Source organism: Neopelma chrysocephalum, unplaced genomic scaffold, assembly GCF_003984885.1.
Source record: "Neopelma chrysocephalum unplaced genomic scaffold, ASM398488v2 Primary Assembly neopelma1_22, whole genome shotgun sequence".
NCBI classification, from domain to species: Eukaryota; Metazoa; Chordata; class Aves; order Passeriformes; family Pipridae; genus Neopelma; species Neopelma chrysocephalum.
In genome coordinates this window covers 19115385-19135211 of record NW_020897689.1, presented here as the reverse complement: position 1 = coordinate 19135211, position 19827 = coordinate 19115385, and the positions used below count along the sequence as shown (strand labels likewise).

Genomic DNA, 19827 nt, shown 5'->3' with positions numbered 1-19827 from the left:
ATTGAAAGGAGTAAACTAAACTCGAGGACTGCAACTCCACCAAGAATCTCTTGTATAATTTTTGCTAACAGGTAGTTCAAGAGTAGAATATAAAATAATGCCAGTAATTGTTTATGTGTTCTGATAAATGAAATTAGAGAGTTGCAGAGTTGAAATGCTTCTGTTATGTGTTAGAAGATAGATACTGTATGAAAAGAGAAACTGAGAAGATCCATGTTCCAGAGCCGTGTTGGATGCAGGCTGCCTGCCTGGGTATCATGTCATGTCTTTTGTGAATGTCTCAAGAGTGAAAAAACAACTGTCCTGCAGCAGCGTGTCCCTGTTTTCGTTGGCACCCTCCTGCCGCCTGCCTTCGAGTGAACAAATTAGAAGTAAAAGGAAAGAATCGTAAAAGTCAGCATCTGAGCTGCTTCAAGCCTATTGGGGGCCTGAAGTTTATCCAAAGCAGAGACTCCTGTTAAAGGGCAGGGAGAAGGGGTACGTGGAGCGACCCACGTCAGGGCACCTGGCCAGGGCACCGTAGCCCCATCCCAGGTTTATTCTATCTCAGTGTTCGTGGGGGGAGCAAGAAAACCCCAGGAGCGGGCACGGGGGGTGGCGGCGGGACCAGGCCTGGGCTTTCCGGGCCCGGCCGCGGTGGGAGGAGGAGTAGGAATGCTGCCGCCCTGACGTCAGGAGCTGCTCCTGGGAATGTTTTGCATTCCTCTTCCTGGCAGTGGTCAGGTGGCTTCCAGCAAGAAGGAAGGAACAGCCGCTTCCAAAAAGAAAAAAAAAAGGGGGGGGGGGGGGGGGGGAGAGCCCACGGAGGAAAAGAACACTTTATAATAAAAGTATTGTGGGGGAGGCACTTTTATTAAAAGCCAGATTGGGAATTAGAACCAGATGTTCTGCATTCGAAAGCTGCACGAATGTTAAACGCGTTTATTAATGACTGTGATGGCTGAGGTATTTGGCTGTCTGCCTCGCTTTAATCTCATTGCTCCGTATTTAAAAACAGTCGAGAAAAACATTTTTTTTTGTACCCAACTTTAGGCAGCTTCCTTTATACAAATGTTCATTAAAAAAAAAAAAGAAGACAAAATTTTTCTGGGAGAATAACCACATATATTAAAGCAAGAAACAAGCGGGAAAACGTCAACATTTGTCTTGTTCTGTTAGTTTTAACATACGTGTTGTGCTGAAAATTAATGTCCTTAAATTCGGTTTCCTTCTTGATTTGTGGTTGTTGGATAACGCATATGATGTAAGCTGGAGAGGTCAGAACATGCAATTACTGATGTTCACAAGGTACTTCCTATTCCCTTAACTCTCCCTCTTTAATGTCCCTGTCAAAGCATGTGTTCAAAGCAAAACAAGAGTGAGTGCTCAGTCCAAGGCGAGTAATGTAGGAATTGCATTCACCACAGGCAGTACTTGTGAAATAACTGCTTTATATCCTTACATGGACCCGAGAGCATGTTATATCTCCATTTCCAGAGCAGTGTCTCCACCTTGGTGGTTGCAGACATTTGAGACTATTGAGCACCAAGAGCTTCTGTGGGGACTTCAAGGGTTGGACTTGATGATCTGAGAGGTCCTTTCCAACCCGGCTCATTCTATGAGTCTATGATTCTATGATTCTGGTTTGTGCCTCAGTGGGGATGAGATACCCAACACCACCATATCCTGTACAGGCAGAGGCAGATTCGGGGTGTCCCCCGGACAGACATGGGATCTGTCTCCCATTGTGACACAGTGTTGTATGTGACGTGTAAGATTTTCTGTGGGAAGCAAGGACTGTTAGATGGAGAGATGGAGCTGTGTTCATGTGTCCTTTCAATTAGCAACCCGTGACTTCTTCATCCTCTTGAGAGTGGAAAGAATCACTTTCTCTGTAAGGACTGGAGAACCTCCTCTTTACCTGGAGGGGCATAGCTGTTTTGAATTATTGCAGACTTCTTTGGGCAGGAGACAGATCCTGCCTGTGGCTGTTGGAGTGGAGCTGCCTCTATATTCTGGGAGAGCCTATACCATGAAAATTGCACCAGAGAAACTTGTCAGTGCCTTTGTCCAACGTTAATTTTTTTTTTAATTAAATCTTATATTTCCTGTTCTTTGAAACTGCACATAGTTGTAGTTGGGTGCCAACTGAGGAGGTACTGAATTTATTCCCAGGCAGTGTATTTGGTGGTGGTGTGCGAAGCTGGTGGGCCGGGGGACCTTTGGTAGTTTTGATGAAATTTTCTTGAGCTGTGTCCCCACCTCAGGTGAGGTCCGTGACCGCCCATCCATTTCCTGGTACCAGCTAAAGTGAACAGGCAGCTTTCTGCTACAGGGTGGATGCTCTGCTGAGGAATTTCCAGAAATGCTGAGAAGTGCTGACTCACAGCTTACGGCCTGTCTGGGCTGAGGGGAGGTTTTCAAGTCCTTGGCTGAAGCCAGCAAAAAATGTTGCTGTAATGTACTGTTTTATTTTTAGCAAGGGGGGAGGCTGTGTTGCTTAGGATGAAATGCTTGTGAGTGCTTTCAAAATGACAGACAGTTTTAATATTTTTTTCTTTTCTATTTTTAGAACTTGGAAAACAGGTTGTTTTGCTAAAATACAGACACTTCTCTGTTTCCTCAGTAAATGGGTTGTTGTAAAGGAGCCTTAAGGAGTTCATGCAGGAAGGCTTTTACCACCACTGCAGTTCAAAATGTCCTTCAGGGTAGGAGACACTGAAGTATTTGAGACTGAAACCCAGTTGGCACTTACTTGCTTATATTTCTCACTTATGCTGAGGTGGGACTTCAGGTGCAATTGTTGGAGATGAAATGTAGCCAGGTATTTGATTGCTGCTTTGTAAAAGCTTGGTGCTTGGGTTTTGTCCTCTTTTGTTTTAGCAGTCACTTCACAAGTAATTCTCTGTGTATTTTTGGTTTTTTCTTTCTGAGCAGAAAATGCCCTATACTGCTTTCTGCTAATGTCTGCCAGAAATAAGATTGAGGGAGAAGTCATTTCAAGCTGTACCACCTCTCAAAATACAATTTTAGTGATCAGATTGTAGAGGCAAAGGGGCAAAGTTCTTCCTCTCCCTCTCCCCCCCCATTCAGTACATTTTTTTAACACCTTCTTCGGTGTATGTATTGTTTTTCTGTTGAACAAGCAGTGAGCACTTTGGGATGATCTCCCAGAGTGTATCCATGAGATACAACTTTGAAAAACTTTATTACTCTTGCTTATAATTTCTAAAATTTGCTGTTCTTCATTCACGGCTCTGTACCTCTGCCTATAGAGCTGTTTGCAGCCCTTTTTTACAGCTTACTAGAGAACTATGACTCTATGAATGATCTGCAGACTGCTCCTAACCACAACGAATAATTTTTTAACCTGTAGCATAAATTAGCACGTTTTGCAAATACAAAAAAAAAAAAAAGAAACCCACACATCTTGCAACAACCGTGCAGTGTCTGGCTTAAGAAGAACTGGTGCACAACTTCCCTGAGAAAGTACATTTCCCTTTTGTAGGTGAATCATTTTTAACTGCTCTCCTCAGTTTTTGCCCTGTGACGTTACATGTCCAGCAGGGTCCTCATCCAATGACAACAAAGAGGAAAAGGGTAATTCTCTGCAGGAAGTACAGGAACATAGGACAAGACTGTTTCCATGATGTGCAATGAACTCATTTATTGGCTCACCACTGTAAAAAAGTCCCAGTCTTAGTCAATGTAAATACAGTGAGGGCACATGAGCTGCTGGTGATTTTTGCGGGCAGATATAATAGTAGGCTGCACATCTATCACAAAATTTCACAATACAATACACTTTTAGTAATGACTCCAGCCTCACCAACTACCCACCTTCAAGAGAAAGCTGTTCTCCTACCCATATCTGCCAGTTCCCTCCAGGATTTTATAGCAGCTGCATAATCTCTTTTAAGAGTTGTGTCCTGGCACCCACCACTATACTGGGAAAATAATATAGGCCACACATTATTTCTAGCCACCTGTCAGTAAATTCAGGATAAGAGCCATGAACTAACAGCCTTGCTTGTGACCCCTTTTAGATAGATGTGTCATCTGACCGGGGTAGACATGCCTCAACTAGATTGCCTGACTCCAGATAACCCATTCTACAATCATCAGCTGCTTGTCCTTTTTCTAGTTTGGATGAGGCACAGAATGTACCTTTTTGTGAAGATTCTGTCCCCAAACTTATTAAAAAAAATTAATTATGCCTGAATGTTGTCCAGCTTTCCAGGGAACATCTTGGTACAACATGTATCAGTGTAGTAAGAACATCTCATTTTACAGTCAGCTTTTTGTAATTGAATCTGCCCTAGTAGAATCCAGGAGTCCTTTCTAGTAATATCATACTAAAGAGACTGGTTCCTGTCTTTAATACAGACATGCTCTGCAAAGAGCTTTCTGCTTGTGGCAGTGTAAGCTTGTACCTTCTCAGATATCTTGGTCTCCTCATGCTACCTGTTCTTGCATAGCTTTCTGATCTCTCCACTATTTGATATGTTTTGCTGCTAGGTGCACTACAGTCTTGGTAGCTGTGTGAAATCTCAGCAATTGACGTCTATGCTTCAGTTGAAATACTACTTTTTGTTATTGTGTGGTTGTCTTAAATAATTTTTACTATTGATCTTGAGCAATTTCTTCTTACACGCTTCCTGTGACTTCACTTAGGGTCATCATGACAACCTATTTCTTTGTGATTTTAGTGGGTGCCCAAAAAGAGCAAGAAAGCCAGAGTAATGATAAACCTTGAGTAGTCAGCTACTCGTTATCATCACTTATGTGATAGCATTCTCATTAATTGTCTTTTGCTCTGTTTATCCATTAGTCTCTGTTGGAGTTCAGAACAAAGCTCAAGAACTGCACTGCATGTTACTTTACTGTTTACTGGGTAGGGTGGATCGTATATTGATTTCTATGTAAAGATGAGATTATGGTGGAAAAAATAACACATTTTAAAAATCAGTAATCAGAATTTGAGTATCCTAAGTAGTGCCATTAAGTCAATCGTTTTAGTAAAGACTAGAGGAACCCTTTGTGAAAAATTTTAAAGAATATGCAGACCAGACACAAGTATGTGTGTGTCTGAATATATGAAATTTCATGGATGTAGACTGATACTTTATAAGCAGTTTGAAGCAGTGAATAGAAATGTCACATTTTGTTTAAACCAGTAAATAATCCAGGGAGACCGAGGATAGAAAGAAGGAACAAGTGGTTAAGAAAAAAATAGCTTACCATTATTTCATGAGGGTCTCCAGGTCTCTCAGCCTCATCTCAACTCCTAGTAAGCCTCTTCAGTCATCTTTTCAGTTCTCCTGGTTTTTAAGTCTTGTCTCTGAGTTTTAATCTTTTTCCAGTATTTTCTTTTGATTACTGTAATGATACCATGGTATGATCAAAATTAGAGGCTGTGTCAAACTATCATTTAAAACTTAACCTAAATCAAGGTTTGCCTCTTGCAAAGTAGCAAGGAGTTGAATGTGATGTCACTCTGCTTTGGGATGTGTGATATGGCCCCAGTAATCAATATGTCAAAAAATGAGTATATATACAGCTGTCGAGAAGACCTGTTGCCAGCATTGCTGGTTGTAGGCTAAGGACTTCATTATTAATAAATATTCACATCCAGAGCCTGGTGGGGTATGGAGCTTCAGTGCACACCAAAATCTGATCATCCTTGTGCCTAGCACTGCTGCATACTGTGAACAGCATAGTTTAGTGATGTCCTTCTTGTGGCATTGATTCCATTGTCTGTTTCAAAATGTCTGTGCTGCTGTACAGCTGGGAAAATTTGTCTGTCTTTCTGCCTTCATGGTCTTCCACTCTAATATGTCTTTCTGAAATAATGAAGCTATCAAAGGATGCGGGTGGAATTGTGCGTATGGAAGACAAACTTTCCAAGGAACAGGAACGTGGTTTTGACACAAACATGTCTGTACTAGCAAGTAATGTGATGTGGTAGGAGCACTTTGTGAAGTAAAAGTTGGTGTGGGAGATTTGGTCCTGCTCTATGCATTGTGGGCTTTTACTCAAGACGGGCTGTAGGCTGCTCATGGTGGACCAAATGCCTTTTAGTAGTTGGAACACATCTTCAGGTTTAGTTTTGTATGAAAAGAATCCATGGCGTGAGCTCAGAAGGCTGCTCCACAATCCAAACCAAAGCTCAGGAAAACTGGAGAGATTTACCACAAAAGCACACCACAGATCTGAACTGCAGGACTGGTGTGGACACACCCATGAATGACCAGACATCAGACCGATCCATCTTTCTCAGTTTGGCTTGCTTTAAGAATTCCTATTGTCATACATATACACAGATGCACATTTGTAAACAGATAAAACCCAGACAATAAGCTGCCTTTTAAACACTAAGGAGAAGAAAGAAAAAAAAGGTGGATGTTCAGCTTTTAAATACCTGGGTGTTGCTCTGCATAGCCATTGTTGCAGCTGTCAAAGTTCTAGACCTTGTCCGACTGCATCCTTTCTCTGCTAGTCTTCAAAACTGTGCTAAAATGCTGATGTTGTTTCCTTGTAGCTGGTATGTATTAACTTGAAAATAGATACGTTTTCATTCCCATGGCTACCCTGGAAATCTCTTGACAACTTTTGCCATACCATATACTTGATGGTACAGCAAACAGATACTTGGAATGATAAGTGGGGAAACCAGTCTTAAACACTGTAACTTTATATAGAGGAACAGGTTCCAAGTTGACCATGACATGGACACGTACAAAAAACTTGTATATGTGAGCTAAGGAATGTAAGATGGTGATCCTTTACCTCATTGCTGTAAATTGAGAATTCCCGGTTCCTTCAGGCTTAATTTTGGTGAAGTGATAGAACAGACTTATCACCTAGATAGAAGAAAGTGCACAGACCACAGCAATTGCAGACTGTTGATCTCCCTAGCATGCAGCTCGAGTGCTGAGGTTTGCTTCCAGGAGAAATAAGCAGGCTCGTGTATAGTTTTATATTGTTCCTCTACAGGGCCAGGTTAGAGCTGGGAAATATAAGCAGGCCAGAGCAACAGATCAGTCAGACCCAGTCAGGTTTGGACATCTTTTAGCAGACTGTTACAGCTTGCTCTTTTGAATAGAAGCGGCAAATGGCCAACCTGCAAACAACAGGGTTTTTACAAATATTTGTTGTATACAAATGAAAAACTGAGCTGTGAATATGTATTTCAATATGTAATTGCCTGGAGACAGGGTTGCAGTAAGATTAGGTAATAAAAACTGAGCTGGAAAACAATTGATGTAGCATACGGAATGGATGGTTGCTTTACAAATTTTTCCTTTTCTTGTTTTCCTCTCTCCTTAGAGAATGTACATTGCATCGAGGACAGAGAAACAGAAAGTCTTGACAACTTCTAGTGTGCCAGAGACTTTGTTCTGCTCAGTGAGGAGGGGTGCAGTTCCCAAGAAAGATGTCAAATGCAATAACTGATGTTCTTCCTTCATGTGATGGATACCATCTGTAGTTAGAAACATCTGAGCTTGTACTTGAATAGAAGTCACGTAGCATTTTTATTGGTATAGTAGAGAACTTGAGTGTTTTTATTCATGATACTTGAGGCTTCGGTCCCAGACATAGTTTACAAATGCGTGACATTCCTTTTACGTTTGGAAGTGAAAAGTGAGCCAGGGTGAGCAGGAAGGACATTCCGTAGCTCGGTGAATCTTTTAGCAGTTTTTCATTGTGTCATATTTGTTTTTATAGAAGCAACTTCAAACTAGGGCACTATGAGCAGCAAGTTAGTTTTTGTCTCATATAAAAACAAACATGATTAGAATCTCCTCATCTGTAAGGTATTCATAGAGTCCATTATTGTCAGGATATACAACTTTCCTCTTTTGATAGCCCTTCCTCAGACTTGTCAAAATATATTATCTTCAAAACAAACAATGTTATTAGTTTTTACTTCCTTCTTAGCGTCCCGTATTTCCCTAACAGTGAAACACTAGTAACCTCATTTGAAATAATCTGTTTGTATCACTGTCTCGTACAGCTGGTATGTGGCTCCAATAATTCTGCTATGTAGCAAGTTACTTCCTATCTTCATCATGTAATATATCTTCGTGTATTTTTATTTCCCTTTGTTTCAGAATATAAACATGAGCAAATATTATCTTGATTAATCCTCTCCCTGCCCTCCATCTCCTCTTTCCCCTCTCCCTGTTTTGAGAAAGAAGAAGAAAATGCAAGTTTATTCTTTTCCAGCCAAGGAAAAGACTTCCTCACTAGTTCCTTGGTCTTAAACATGCTTGTTTTGTTTTGTTTTGTTTTGTTTTAACCTGCATGGAAATTATTGCTGTCTGAATCGATACACCTTTTCTGTAAACTCTCTGAACTGGTAAGGAAGAGTTAGTGGCCTGGAACAAAGATTTTGGGCAATAACCTCAAATTTCTCAAAAATATAACATTGCAAATGGAAAATTCCATGGTCTGGCAAATATTTGTAAAAATTTTTAAGATACTGTTAACCTCATTTTGGGGTCGAGAAGGAAGATGCCAGCCAGCCTGGATACCTAACTGTGACAGCACAGAGGCAGAATGTTTTCTTTAGGCAAACCTATATTTAAGTTGCATGAAATCTCAACTCTGCTAAAGCCCTCCTGGTTTCACAGTTTGTCCAGGGACAGAGGAGGATCATATGCTGTGACCTCGAATTCTACCACTGTGTAGTAGTGCATGTCATACAGCTGGCTGTATGCCAGTCATGTGGTCAAAATCTCATCCCTTTCTGTGCTGGCTCTTGCCACACACTCGAATGTCTTGTAGTATAAGGGAGAATCACAATCAAAGACTAGTAGATGAGGAAAAACAGACTTTGTTTTTGGAATACTCTTTATATTCCTGATTTCATTTGGCTTATGCCACAGGCTTCCCATAAAATCTCTAGCAAGCTATCTGTTGTGAGCCTTAATTTGGCATATAAAAAAATGAAAATAACAGTGATTTGTAGTTTCACTGGAATATTAGTAAATAAAATTTATGTTAGTGAAACGCTGGCCTGGGCTTGAGGGAAGACCAGAAAGGTAGGGAGAAAGTCCACTCTTCTTGAAGAGTTTGGATGAGCTGTGTCACAAGCTGCTGTAGTTCCCAGGAGCAGCAACACATTGAGAAAGACCTAAAGATGCTTCTGGCTGCTCCTTTATGAGCAGCCAACTCCTCTCTCTAGAGGCATGTGCAGACTTGTCCTTAGGATATACTTGTTCGTATGGAATGTGAGAACACAGAACACATCTAAATTTATTTCCTACCAACTACTCAGAGAAATTTGCTCTGTATTTGAGAGGAAAGAGGAGAACTTCAGCTCAGACCAAGTAATTTGTCTGTGTTATAAGCAGCTAAAGAGATACTAATTAAGGAAAAGGTAGATGGAACATAAAGAAAATTGGAATTAAGCGTGTACAGTCTGTGTCAAATGGGATCCATTTTAACCCAGAAAATGAATATACTGTGAACTTTGAGATATTTTAATATATAAGTATGTGTTTTACTGACTAATGTTCCCTCCATTTTCTTCCTCTAATATTTTCTGAGTATGTATAATTAACCATATTTTTACCAAAATGTTCAGTGTAAGAGCCCAATATTTAAGACCATACATAATATTTAAAATATTACAGCATGAAATCATCATAACAAACCAAAGCAAATAGCTCTTAAGCAATTTTGGAAGCTTCTCTAACAGGAAAACCTTTCTTGTGGGAGAATAGCTTTAATAGCAAAGTGTGAAAAGTGAATGAGGGGATAGCCCAGCCTTGGTTTTGAGTTAGGTTTCCTGGTAAAGTGATGGTGGAAAACGTTTTTCCTGGAGGAGGATGTATGCAGTTCTACTGTGTTTGCTTGAAAGTGCTGAATCCAGTCATTGTGCCTGTTTTTTGGCTTCTTTCCCACTGTGAAAGTACAGCGCAATCTCCTGCCTGCTACTCCCTGTGAGCTCGATATCCTCATTAAAGATCAGGGAAAATAAAGGGGAAAACCCAAAGAGGTCAGTGAGTTCATTTACATGCCGTGCCAGGGCCAGCACGTGATTCAGCATGTGATACAATAGTGAACCTTTTTGGTGAGCTTGCTAAAGGCATTGAGAGGCTGCATTCAAACTGCAGAGATAAAAGACTGCAATTTCTTATTCACAAACAAGAGTGAAAGTGCTTTATAACTCCATTACGTAATGTAAATAACGTTTTGCATTTAGTTAAACGGAGAGCTGTGACAGTATTTGATATTTGTTGTTGTGTTCCTGTTTCTTGTTATTACCTTTAATGCCCGAAGTCTTTGATACATGTTATCATTCCTGTCTTTATGATCTGTGTTCTTGGGAGTCTAGTATCTAGCTGATAATTTAACTAGGTGGAAAGGCCAATGAGAAGCACCTAAAATGAGCTACATTGATGTTCATCTTGTACTGTGACATCTGCTTGCACACTTCTTTTTTTTTTCCCAATTGAAACTGGACTCTTTTATGGTGCTTTTTAGCTCCATTCCTGAGCAAAGAGCCCTGGCTGCTGCCTGGAGGGTGGCGTATGTGTTCTTGCCATTTTGCCTGTGCCATCTCCAGCACACATCGCACTCTTCTGGAAGCAGTTTCTGTTCACCAGCTCTGCATTAGTAGTTGCCTGAGCAAACTGAACCAGCTCACACACAAGTAGGGAGCAGGTCTGGACCCTCTCTCCCCTTTTTAGGGTTAACCAGAGCATAGATAGACCATTTAGCTGAATAGTCATCTAGCCTTCTGCTTTTGTCTAAGAAGTTTTTTTCTGGAAGGGGTTTGAAGAAAAAATTTGTATCTTGTTTGCTGAATTTATTTACATCCATTTGACTGAAAGTTGCCTGTAACTGGTTACAACTGGATACTCCGCTGGGTAGTGGAGTACTAACTTCTTAACACAGTTTAACATCAGCCAAACCAAAAAAGAAAACCTTGTTATAAAATATGTTAGCAGTGTAGCAGACTTATACTTATGAAAACTGTAGCTTATAGTACACCCTTTTGAAGAATAAATTGATTTAGAATAAATTGTGTACTTATACTGATGTAACTATGCCTGTATAGTGAAATACGATGTTTGTAACCAAACTGGTAAAGACCAAAAAGTTCATGTTGACAGATAAAAGGTTGAAAGGCATGCATGACCACAGGCTTCTCTACAAGTATACTGACCCTCAGTGTAGACATAGCACACATAGCGTGTTTGAGGGACTTCTGTAGAAAGAGTCTAGTTTTGTTTGGGTTGAGGGAAGATGTAGCTGAGAGGAGAAAATGAGCAGTATGACACATAATGGGAAAAAGTTCCCTTACGCAAATTTGGTGAAGCAAAGTAGTTCCTAACTTTTCTGTCCTCAAAATTTTTTATCTTCAAGGATACCTTCGTGGGACATACATCATTAAAATTGTTGTTTTTAGGTAAGAGGTTTCTATAATTTCCTGAAAAAAATTAAATCCCAGGTCTTGCATGGTTGCACATAGCTATTGTACTGTCCAGTCTATGCTCAGGTGTTTTTGTGTGGTTTTGGTGGTTCTTCACATGCCTGGTTAATTTTTAGTATCAGTTCTTTTCTAACTTTAAGCATATATGAGAAAGGGAAAGAGTGAAAATTCAAAGTAAATTAAGTCTGTTCTCTTTTTCACATGTTTTTAGTTACTCTGAACACTAATCAGTTTTATGTATGCCTTAAGAAACTCCATCTCCTGAGGCTTTTCAAGGAGCTGTGAGACTTCCTCTGCTTGGACTCAAGTGAAAATACGAGACGTGTTTATTATGATCTCAGTTGTTCCTTAAAGGTCAGAGCACCAGTTTAATTTATGACTCAGCACTCTAGTTACTAGAGTCTAGGTAAAGTGGGGACTGTAAATAATTTTTACCACTGTTTCTTAATTTGGAAGCAATGTGTTCTTTTTCCACACAAAAAAATGCTTGTTTTCTTCCAAAGTGTTAAAATTTCAGTGAAGAAATTATAAATTTCTCACTTTGTGACAACTAAGTAAAGACGAAAGGCATTCAATCATCGCTTGGGGGGGGTGTTTGTGGCCATATACTTCTAAATAAGTGCTTTAGGAGGTTGTAGTCCAAAAGATGGGTTTTGTTTCTGGTTGTTGGAAAGCTGAATTTTTATCTTGCGTTTGAGAAACTGTATCTGAGTTTAAGTAGAAATAAAAGCATATCGCGAAGATCATGATTTAGAAGGAAAGGTTTAATCACAGAACAGTGAAATATAGTTTAAAAAAGAGTCTGCATAGGCTGATCACAGAATCTTGGAATTTTTGTTTGTTTTATGGTTACCATTAAAGCAAATCGTCATCACATTTCTGGGAATCTTGCGTGATCAAGGATTATAACACTGTTTATATTCATTTTTCATTGACGTTTTTAAAAGCAAATACTTATTATTTAGACGATTAAAGTTCCTGTTGCCTGCTACCAACCAAGCACATACCTAGCAATTTTTGCTCTTACTGGATTTTTCACTGTTACTGCGAAAGCTGCTGCTGTCCTTAATATCTTTGTTTTGAACAAAGCTGGTGGCTGGATGACAGTGCAATGAAGAAGAAATAGCTTTAAACCGTTGTAGTTGACCCAATGCCAAGTAAAGATAAACCTTTCTGATTTACAAAGTGTTGCATTTTAGCTTGGGCTGCTCTTTCAGGAGTTATGTCTGAAAAAAAAGTAAAATATGAAGTATATACTCAGCTTGGTTTTAAATACAAAAGCTCAGAACTGGCACTTGTCAAAGCTCATTTTGGCCCAGACAAATAAGCTTTTCTGAGGGGGAAAAAAAGAAACTGAAAGCCTTACCAGCTGTAGCAATCCTAATAGGGGCTAATATGTGCCAACCTGAGTGTCAAGGCTGCTTGCTCAGAAAGAGGTGGGGGTTTGCCCAGTCCTAATGCTTCTGGCTGATGGTTGTGGGAAGCCAGACTCTTTTTTTCCAGGACAGAAACCCCTCTTGCAACATAGCACTTTCCTATTCTCCCTTGAACACTTGAGCTCTGGGATAGAGGCATGCTATGTTGCTCATGAGGTTTACAATGCCATGGTTTGACCTTGAAGGCAACTTGAGAAAAATCTGTCCTTGTGTCTTTTCTCCAAGGCTTAAAGTCCTTCTGCTAGGAAGCTGATGGAAGGGCTTGTGTAAGAAAACTGTCAATAGCTCAAACTGAAACACTTGCAATATGAAGCTACTTGAATGATTTCACTGTTCTTTTTTTCCTTACACTACTGAGGAAGGAATTTTTTTTTACTTTTGTTTCATGACCCAAATGTTTTGGAGTTTTTTCAGCACTTATTGAGCACTTGGCTTCAAAGAAACATCAAATGTTGCTAGAAGTGTAAATCACTTCAAATGATAACTATATGCTCTCAGACCTTTTAAAAATGTAAAAATAATGCATTTTTTAAAATCTAAATATTTTGTAGTTGTCTCACTACCTGATACTGGAGTTTGAGGCACTGTGTTATGATGAATTATTGTCTTATATCTTTGCATGAAAGCTTAGAAGGATACCCTTTACTCCCCTGTTTCCCCTGGAATTAAGTGACAGATTTTATTTTACCTGCCCTAGATCACTGGTTTGAGGAGCAGTCTGAAGCTTACTTTGTTTTCCGTGCAACCTCTCCCTTGGGCTGTCATGTCCTTTTGTGCTTTATTTATTGCCAATTTGTTTGATTAGATTAAGGAAGGATTAAAGGATCCAGTACCCTTAGCAAAAGGCAACCCATTGTTTATAAATGTGTAAATATAGTGTATTTACTTCTTAATTCCTTACATTTCATAAAAAAGACGATTCTTCAGCAGATAAACCCTGAGAGGTTTTTTGAAAATCAAATTAAGGTAATTTACTGACTCAAACGTGTATGCCAAAGATGAGAAGTATCACCCACAAAGCTCAGGTTTTAGTTGATATGAAGAACTTCAGGTACTTTGATCTCCTTGCAATCCAGATAATACACCTTGTCAGTCCACACTGATTTCTAACCATTTCTGGATTCCCATAGTAAAAAGAGGCTTTGTCTCTGCTTGGACAGTTTAGGATTTGCCATTAATTTGTAGTTCAGCTCTCTACATTAGCAGTGGTAAGGGATATAGTAAGAAGAAGATTCATCTTTTACTCAAAAAATTAATTACTAAAGGCCCTTATCACCCATTTTTCTTCTGTCTCTTCCATTAGCAGAGCTATACTAGTGGCATTCAGGGTAAAGAACCATATTAAAAGCTTAGTCAAAAAAAAAAAAAGGTATCACCTGCCTGCAAGGAGGCTTACTTGGCCTCCTTGCATTAAGGGTTTTTTGGTTTCACAAATTAAAAAACTCTTTAAAACAGAAGAGTAAATGTGATTCGGTTAGACATTGAGATGACATACTGTGTACACTCACTTTAGAAGAGCGTCTCAATGAGGAGCAGAACCATTTTGTGCAAGTGCTGTCAGTTTCAATTTTATAATCTTTTACTATTTGAAACTTAGCATCTTGATTTCTAGATTTCTTGTAATCTGTTTTTCCTGCTTTTCATGTGAAAGGGAAGATGAGAAGCATTTCTCTGAACAGGATGGTCTTCTTACACTTTTGTAAAGCATTAGCAGTAGAATGTTTCACCTACTTTATTCTTTCATGTTTTGACATGCATTATTTTTCTTCTTTTTTTCTTTTTCTGGCTTTGTTGCCTATATTGCATATTGTGATTAGGACTGTTTATTTGTATTATACTTCACAGATCTGTAACTGGCTAGTTCTGAGCTGGCTACCTGCAAGAAGCTGTCTGTGCAAACAGCAAACATCAGGGCTTTGCTTACATGTCTCTGCCAGGCTGGTGTCAAAACACTGCTATCAGAAATGACGCCAATTCTGTGGCAAAGGTTTCTGTTGTCTTTTTTTGGTTTGTTTTTTTTTTTAAACCTAAGACCCTGAACATGGTCTGCTAAGAAGCCATCAAGCTGTCACCATGATCACTCGCATTTTTCCACAGAGTAAATATCTACAGCTTCTCTGTTGGCCACAAGGGACTTGAAATGAGTTGCTGAAAGATTCGGCATACTGCCCTGAGCTTCCTTATGATGAGCACTACTTTAAAGAAGAGAAAGTGTAAATCCTTGCTGTAAGAGAACTGAAATTAACTCTGCATAAATGGTGAATGACATATGCTAATGTGAGATTAGGCAGAATCTCACAGAAGGCAGAATCAGTTTGAGAAAAGTATTTAGATCGCAATGTTATTTTGTGCTACCTTACTTTGACTCTTGCTGGCTTGCAATTGGGACTGTTTAGTGCTTCAGTTTTGATGGGAACTACATTTCATTAGGAGAACAATGATGGAAGCAGCCGTTGCATGCAGAGGCAGTTCCTGGCTGTCTATTGCAACTGCAGAGGAACAAGTTGCAATTAGCATAAGCCTTGAAGAGCCTGTTTCCTTGGAAGTTGACTTTTGAATGTATCCATTGGTGTAGGGAGTTTTAAGGAAATAGAGTATGGGGTAGAGAATGATACATTAGAGGATTTCACTGGGAGTCAGGCGCTGTGACACCTCAGGCCAAGATCCATGATACACCCTTGCCTCAGCTAGTCCAGCCTCCTCCAACTGTTCTCACTTGATCCTGCTCCTGCTCTATGGCACACCTCATTTCTGCTAGCCTAACACTGATAGGGCTCTGCCATGACCTGTATCTGACCAGCTATAGGTTGGAGGGGGGTTCTTTCTTTTTTTGAAGGCAGGGAGTTTTATTTACTTTGTTTTTCCAAGTTGGATGAGTCCTTGATCTGATCTGCTCCTCAAACCCACAGACACATCAGACTAAATGAAGGATGGAGGCAAACATGGCTTGAGGATATTGTGAAGCCAGAGGTTCCTTTTCTGTGTTCCTTTGGACAAATGACCACCCTCTCTACCTTCATTTCTCATTTCATGAGGTAAAGGGAAAAACATTTTAATTAAAGCAGGAATTGTAAGACACCTGTTAATTAATATTGTTTTGTAAACTTTTTTGCACAGGAGACTAAAATTTCAAGAAAAGGTACTATTAAAGAACTAGGCATTGCTTTCCAGGTAGCTTACCACCTGCATCTTTAGATATTGAGGCAGTAACAGTTTTAATTTTAAGAAATGCCTTGTTCAATAGAGGAGACATCCTACACTCTTAGATGCAATGCCTCCCTTGCTGGCTTTCCAGTTGTCATGCCATTAGCTTATTCTTGTTCTGAAGCTAAGTGTCCACAAAAATGTTCTATTGGTTCCGCAAATCTTTAGCGGAGAGGTTCAGAGAATTCACTGATGTTCTACTTTCTGTTTTGAACCTACACTAAGCATGCTTGCCCTCTTAAAGTCTGCAGGAGTAGTTTAAAACAACATCATGTTCCCTGTTTTTCTGTGGCATATCAGCTACAGTGGAGCAGTAACACAAGGGAGCAAAAAAACCCCAAAAATTTGTTCAATAGCATAAGATACAAGTTTTTGGACTTAAATTAGCCATTACCTTTTTAAAACATTGTTGCAAAGTGAATGTTTGCAATACAAGATTATTGCGCTTAAGTTCCAGAGCAGCACCTCAGCATTTTTAGTTCCAGTGAGTCAAGTGAGAGCATTGGAACTAATAAGTGTTTTCAGTACTAAATGGGAAAGTCTTTCTTTCAGTTTAGCTTTACCTCGATTTCCTTATACACTTCCTTTGTCTGATAGGGGCCAATACACCCACGTATGTCTACAAAAAATCAACAAAGCAATGAACTGGTGAAGGTGTTTCTCTCAAAGGCTGGAAAGGAAGGATTGCTGTCGCCAAGATACACCGATACTAACAGGCTCATGGAGCCATATAAATGTGTAGTTAATGAAACGTGAAACTTCATGCTTAACATTTGGCAGCTAATATCTGGTGTGTGTTTTGGTAGACTTTTGTTGAAAACAGGCATTTTAGATTTGCATGGTTGGTTTCAACATGGAGGAAGGAGTTGGCAAAGTGTCTGGGCAATTAAGACTTGCTGCGTGAATAATACATAGCGTAGGTGATAGTTTGATAAAGGTGGAGTTACAAGTTCTCCTTAAGCTGTACACTGGGCTCTTAAATACTAAAGTATGACTTACGTGGTACTCAGGGTAACTTTCCCTTTGATGTATCTGGCCAAAGAATTAGAATTAACCCCTTCCTTGAGACTTATCTCCTCACTGTGTTGAGCAGGCTCAAGAGTGAACACTACAAAGAGCACAGGGAAGCCATGGGAAAAGCACTGTGTTTTGGTTTGTGCCTGCAAATCTTTCCCAACAGTTACTTCTGTGAAAGCTGCATCTACAAAGATTTCTGAACAAATATTGCCAGTTGCTTTTCTTCTTTGTTGTGTTGTAATGACATATACTTAAATAATTTCCCCTCAGTTCAAGAATCACCTACCCTTGTGTTGAACAGTCACTGAGAATCTGGAGCCAACCCCAAGGTGTAACAGGCAACTTTATTTTCTTCTAAGTTTCACTGATACAAATATAGTAGGATCAAAAATTAAGAGAAGTTGCAGAATCAGTCGTAATGCAAATTCTGAACTTCTGATTTTTGTCAGATGAAAATGTAAAGAAACCTCTAGTTCATGGTATTCAGTAGCATTCCTGAAAACAGCCAAGGGAAGACCCTGCAACTAAATGAGGACAAAAATGTAATAAACCAAGCACTCTTCTATTTGTCATCAGCTGGCACAAAGGCTTAACTGTGTTAAAAGTTTGGGTTTCCCTTTTGCATTGGAGCAATTGTATCGTGTATAGGCATATACACATATAAAAATCCCTGGAGATAGCGATGACTCTAAAATTTAGATTTTATTGCATTGTATTAGTTTTGGTTTGTGAAGTAGTAATTTCATGGCTGATTTATATTTTGTTTATAAAGTAAAAATAAATCATTTTGATTTTATTTTGTAGGCACCAAATAGCTCAAACCTAAATCTTTCCAGCATGACTGATTAACCTTGTAATAGCATCTTTGAGATATTAATGTACGCACTACCTTATCTTGTGTTTTATCTGACCTTTATCTGTTGATTTTAATATCCTTTGTGGTTGCTAGTGACGTGTTTTTGTTGTAGACAGGGAGAGATTTTGACTCCTGTTTATTTCTCTGGTTTATCCTTATTCACTCTGTTCTGTCCTCGCAAAAACATAACTGCATTAAGCAGAAAAAAACAAGATAATAAGCTGTAGCTCAGAAGCACAATAGGAGTCATGTCTGCTTGAAGTGTTCAGAAAGCATTCTGCAAGCAGTATGTACAGTTACCTGTCTAATGTGGATTGACAGTGGAAAAAAAGGAATTGATCATCCTGAACAAATGCAGAAGAATTTTTACCCCTTTACAGCATAATTTACTCATAATTTCCAGCATGATTTGTCTCATTGAGTTATGTAAATTATTTATATAAAGTTTGGCCACTGCGTGTGCTTGCAGCCTGGTATCATCTTGCAGTGCTTGGGTGCTGGTGATCCATATCACTAAACCAGTAGAGAACTAATCAGAAAATAAATTTAAAAAAAAGATGATGGGGGAGAAGAGTATGACTTTTTGTCATACGATTGCATTGAATTGGCTCAGCAGGATCAAGTATATCCCAGAGTAGCAGAGAGCCAAAAGGCAGAAAGGAAGCGAATGATGGGTTTTGGCTGCAGCGAGTCTGTCCATGCTGTGGATCGTCACTCGCCACCGCCTACTCCAAAGGTGGTAGACACCCGCTCGTGCCAGCTATCATGCTGGAGACCATTGCCCCATGCCAGCAGAGAGCGGAGATGAATGTGTGAAAGTCCTTCACATACGTTAGTGTGAAATCTGAGAGCTGAGTGGAAGCTGATGATTTAAGTCAGGTCGTGATAACCTGGCTGCCTTCGCAACTGAAAGAATTAGAACTCTGCCGTAGAGGTGGTAAGGTCCTGGCAGCACCCAGTTCTGAGCAGCTGTGAGAGGCAGCTATCTTGCTCGGCTGCTGCAGCTGGGTCTAGAACAGAATGAACTGCACACCATGTGCTCCTGGATGTGTTACAGTTCTTGGCTATATGGCCATGTCTGTACCCTTGCTACATCTGCTGTGCTCTTCGCTTCTTTGGAATCACTTGGGCTCTTTCTGCATGGGGCTGTGCTGAACACCTGCGTTATTCCCATTTGTGCAACTGTTTGTCAGTTTTTCTCCTAGAGTTCAGAAGATATGTGGGAGAACATGCAGTGCAATTCTTTGGTGTGATACCTTTCTAGTTCCTCAGTGGGTGTTTTCCTTGAAGCATGACATCTGATTTGGTGTTTGGGGATGTGGAAAAACTTGTGTAGTTTCTCTGTGACTGATTTAGTTCAATTTTCATGCAATTCTACAACAGTGTTTTTATGGTTGAAAAGAAAAAGAAAGCAGAAATAGGAATAGAGTTCTCTTCCCTTAACTGTTTCTCTATCTGCAAAAGTAGGTGATGGGAAGATCTCCATCTTCCCAGCATCAAGGAGACAGAGATGGGGAAGATCTCCCTCTTGGGCAAAAGGTATGTTTATTTACAGGAGGCAGGGAGCAGTTAACAGTAGGATTTCATTATGATTTTTCACAACCCAGTGAAGCCTCCTGTGATGTGATGATGGAGTTTGCAATGCCAAGAGCAGTGGGTGCTGTGAGAACCACCTCAGAACTCATCTCTCCTGCTTTGGCAAGGGGATTGCTGGGTTACAGATTGCCTCTGTGCTGTGCTGGTCCTGGTTGAGCAGCCTGGCAGGCAGTGTACAACTTGAGGCACCTGTGGTATGGCTGTGCAAGGATGGGCCTGTAATCCTTCTGTAGGAAATGGGGAGAAGGAAGTTGGCATTTCTGGAGTGTGTCTCCTCTCCTCTTAAGGGCATC

General features: G+C 39.9%; 1 protein-coding gene and 1 long non-coding RNA gene across 4 annotated transcripts in view; one reads left to right on the top strand and one right to left on the bottom strand.

The window, feature by feature from the left end:
• Nucleotides 1-19827, top strand: part of SPIDR (scaffold protein involved in DNA repair) — a 200398-nt gene that overhangs the window by 95117 nt on the left and 85454 nt on the right. The gene's annotated exons all lie outside the window — the stretch shown is intronic.
• Nucleotides 621-6510, bottom strand: LOC113963337. The gene is made up of 3 exons (XR_003532757.1): nt 6401-6510; nt 5221-5358; nt 621-2946 (listed from the first exon to the last, which is right to left on the bottom strand). It is a non-coding gene; the product is annotated as an uncharacterized LOC113963337 (long non-coding RNA).